The sequence below is a fragment of the Colobus angolensis genome, unplaced genomic scaffold (assembly GCF_000951035.1).
Source record: "Colobus angolensis palliatus isolate OR3802 unplaced genomic scaffold, Cang.pa_1.0 Scaffold219, whole genome shotgun sequence".
NCBI classification, from domain to species: domain Eukaryota; kingdom Metazoa; phylum Chordata; class Mammalia; order Primates; family Cercopithecidae; genus Colobus; species Colobus angolensis.
Genome location: NW_012115366.1, coordinates 1177176 through 1181954, shown reverse-complemented (window position 1 = coordinate 1181954; position 4779 = coordinate 1177176).

Here is a 4779-nt window from a genome sequence, read left to right as displayed (position 1 = left end):
CAAGCTACCATTGACTTTCTTCACAGAATTAGAAAACACTTCTTTAAATTTCATATGGAACCAAAAAAGAGCCCATATAGCCAAGACAATCCCAAGCAAAAAGAACAAAGCTGGAGGCATTATCTAACTTCAAACTGTACTACAAGGCTATGGTAACCAAAACAGCTTCGTACTGGTACCAAAACATATATAGACCAATGGAATAGAACAGAGGCCTCAGAAATAACGCCACACATCTACAACCATCTGATCTTTGGGAAACCTGACAAAAACAAGCAATGGAGAAAGGATTCTCTATTTAATAAATGGTGTTGGGAAAACTGGCTAGCCATATGCAGAAAACTGAAACTGGACCCCTTCCTTACACCTTATACAATAATTAATTCAAGATGGATTAAAGACTTTTAAACGTAAGACCTAAAACCATAAAAACCCTAGAAGAAAACCTAGGCAATCCCATGGCAAAGGCATGGCAAAGACTTCTTGACTAAAACACCAAAGGCAAAGGCAGCAAAAGCCAAAATTGACAAATGGGATCTAATTAAACTGAAGAGTTTCTGCACAGCAAAAGAAACTATCATCAGAGTGAACAGAAAAACCTACAGAATGGGAGAAAATTTTTGCAATCTATCCATCTGACAAAGGACTAATATCCAGAATCTACAAAGATCAAATTTACAAGAAAAAAAGCAAACAACCCCATCAAAAAGTGGGCAAAGGATATGAACACACACTTCTGAAAAGAAGACATTTATGCAGCCAACAAACATATGAAAAAAAGCTCATCATCACGGGTCATTAGAGAAATGCAAATCAAAACCACAATGAGATACCATCTCACACCAGTTAGAATGACGATCATTAAAAAGTCAGGAAACAACAGATGCTGGAGAGGATGTGGAGAAATAGGAATGCTTTTACACTGTTGATGGGAGCGTAAGTTCAACCATTGTGGAAGACAGTATGGCGATTCCTCAAGGTTCTAGAACCAGAAATAACCATTTGACCCAGCAATCCCGTTACTGGGTGTATACCCAAAGGATTATAAATCATTCTACTATAAAGACACATGCACACATATGTTTATTGCAGCACTGTTCATAATAGCAAAGACTTGGAACCAGCCCAAATGCCCATCAATGATAGCCTGGATAAAGGAAATGTGGCACATGTACACCATGGAATACTGTGCAGTCATAAAAACAAATGAATTCATGTCCTTTGCAGGGACATGGATGAAGCTGGAAACCACCATTCTCAGCAAACTAACACAGGAACAAAACTAAACACCGCATGTTTTCACTCATTAGTGGGAGCTGAACAATTAGAACACATGGACACAGGGAGGGGAATATCACACACTGGTGTGGGCCTGTTGAGGGGTGAGGAGTAGGGAGGGACAGCATTAGGAGAAATACCTAATGTAGATGACGGGTTGATGGGTGCAGCAAACCACCATGGCGCGCGTATACCTGTGTAACAAACCTGCATGTTCTGCGCATGTATCCCAGAACTTAAGGTATAAAAACAAACAAATAGAAAAACAACCAGAAGGCCGGGCGTGGTGACTCATGCCTGTAATCCCAGCACTTTGGGATGCTTAGGTGGGTAGATCACACGATCAGGAGTTCAAGACCAGCCTGGCCAAGATGGTGAAACCCCGTCTCTACTAAAAATAGAAAAATTAGCCGGGCATGGTGGTGGACACCTGTAATCCCAGCTACTCGGGAGGCTGAGGCAGAGAATTGCTTGAACCCAGGAGGCGGAGGTTGCAGTTGAGCTGAGATCGTGCCATTGCACTCCAGCCTGGGCGACAGGGTGAACCTCCATCTCAAAAAAAAGAAGATGTGGTACATATACTCCATGGAATACTACCACCTGTAAAAATGAAAGCAGTTGTGTCCGTTGCAGCAGCGTGGATGCAGGGAGGCCATTATTCCAAGTGAATTAATGCAGGAACAGAAAACCAAATACCACATACTCACTTACAAGTGGGAACTAACCATTGAGTACACATGGACACAAAGAAGGGAGCAAGAGACACCGAATCTATTTGAGGGTGGAGGGTAGGAGGAGAGTGAGGACTGAAAAACTGCCTTTCAGGTATTACACTGATTACTTGGGTGATGGAATTATCTGTACATCAAACCCCTGCGAAACCTGCACATGTGCCCCTTGAACCTAAAATAAAAGTTGGAAAGAAAAAGAAGGGTGAAAGTAAGAACAAACACATTACAAAATAATATGTGCAAATGATCAGTAAACACCAGAAAGGGTACTCAAAATCTTTTTTATTTTATTTTTTTGAGACAGTTTCTCCCTCTGTCGTCCAGGCTGCAGTGTAGTGGCACCATCTTGGCTCACTGCAACCTCTGCTTCCTGGGCTCAAGCGATCCTCTACCTTAGCCTCCAAAGTAGCTGGGACTACAGGTCATACCACCACACTTGGCTAAGTTTTTTGTAGAGACGAGGTTTCACTATGTTGCTTAGGCTGGTCTTGAGCTCCTGGGCTTAAGTGATCCACCTGGCTTGGCATCCCAAAGTGCTGAGATTATGGACATAAGCCACCGTGTCCAGCCTCTGAAAATCTTTAAATATCAGAAAAATACAAATTTATGTCATAATGAGATAGAATAATGCATACTTACTGGAATAACCAATAAAAGGTCTGATTATACTAAAGGTAGGAACTGATGAGGAATAAGTAAAGCTCTCATACCTTGAAAATGTGATTGTAAGGTGGAAACAGTTTGGCAGTTTCTTAAAAATTTAAGTGCATATCTATAGTTTGATCCAGTGATTTCATTTTGTATATTTATTCAAGAGAAATGTATATACCTGTCCACAGAAAGATTTATACATGTCTTAGCTTCATTTATAAAAGACTATAATTACATAATCCAAGTGTCCACCAATAAACAAGTTGTGTATTTTCATACAAGAGAATACTACTCAGCAGTGTGAAGGAGCAAACTATTGATACAATACTTAGAAAAGTTATCTTTATAAAAAGGAGCAAGACACAAAAGTGTCTTTAATTCCATTAAATCAAATTTTGTAAAACTGATCTATAGGGAAAGATAAGATCAATGTTTGAGGTGGAGGTTGGTAGGGATTACCTGGAGGGGGATATAAAAGAGCTTTTGGAAGGCCGGGCGCGGTGGCTCAAGCCTGTAATCCCAGCACTTTGGGAGGCTGAGACGGGCGGATCACGAGGTCAGGAGATCGAGACCATCCTGGCTAACACGGTGAAACCCCGTCTCTACTAAAAAATACAAAAAACTAGCCGGGCGAGGTGGCGGGCGCCTGTAGTCCCAGCTACTCGGGAGGCTGAGGCAGGAGAATGGCGTGAACCCAGGAGGCGGAGCTTGCAGTGAGCTGAGATCCGGCCACTGCACTCCAGCCTGGGTGACAGAGCGAGACTCCATCTCAAAAAAAAAAAAAAAAAAAAAAAAAGAGCTTTTGGGGGTGAGGGAACTGTTTTATATCCTGTTTGAGGAGATTACACTTTGTGTATATATTTGTCAAAGCTTATCAAATCGTACACTTAAGTGGCTGCATTTTATTATATATAAATTACTTTTCCCTAAGATTGATTAAACATTTGGTTGGAAGGAATCAAATAGGTATAGCAGTCATTAAACTAAATGCAAATAGATTATATATTGTGCCAGTAAAATACCATCAGATTATATATTGTCCCAGTAAAATACTGTCAATATATTGTGCCAGTAAAATACTGTGAGATTAGTTTAAGAAACAAAACCTAACCAAGTCCTGTTTCGAAGAAGCAAACTATTGAAAACTTGATAGGTAAAGCTGAAAATAAAAGAGTTGAATAAAGATCTAAGATATAGGAAAATATCCAAAAGACAAGGCGAAATTTAAATATCAAACTAGGTAAATGGATTGTTACCATCGTAAAAGGCATAGTTTATGAACAATATATATATATTATATGTATATATATAATTTTTTTTTTTTTTTGAGACAGAGATTTGCTGTTTTGCCCGGGCTGGAGTGAAGTGGTGCGATCTCAGCTCACTGCAGCCTCTGCCCCCACCAGGTTCAAACGATTCTCCTACCTCAGCCTCCTGAGTAGCTGGGATTATAGGCGCTTGCCACCATGCCTGGCTAATTTTTTTGTTGTTGTTTTTTAGTAGAGATGGGGTTTTGCCATGTTGGTCAGACTGGGTTCGAACTCCTGACCTCGTGATCCGCCCACCTCAGCCTCCCAAAGTGCTGGTATTACGGGTGTGAGCCACTGCACCTGGCCAAGATTTCAGTACATGTTTATCAGAATTAGGTCTAGTAGATGAAAATACGAGTATAAGGAATTGAATAGTGCATTTAATAAACCTGATTATATGTGTGTAGAAACAGTGTTTTAATCCTGGAATAGATCTTTTTTTAATGTCCAAGGAACTGTGGTCAAAGTTTAATGTCCAAGATACTTGACCATAAAGAAAATCTTAACAGATGAGAAAAGTTGAGATTTTACAGGCTGCGTTGTCTGGTAATAATACAGGTAAAGTAGAAAGAAATAACTATGAGACGACTCCTTTGAAACCTGCCTCCTGTTCCCCTATTCTCCCTGTGTTTGTTTCCACTGCAGAATTGCCTCAGTATTCTTGAACTGAGAAACTGGTAGTGGCAAGGTCTTTATTCGTTATATTTCTAGCCTTACATTATTGAAATGCCTTTCAGTTTGATGCCTTTGTGTGACTGCCAGTGAACTAGGTTTTCTTTTCTTTTCTTTTTTTTTTTTTTTTGAGACGG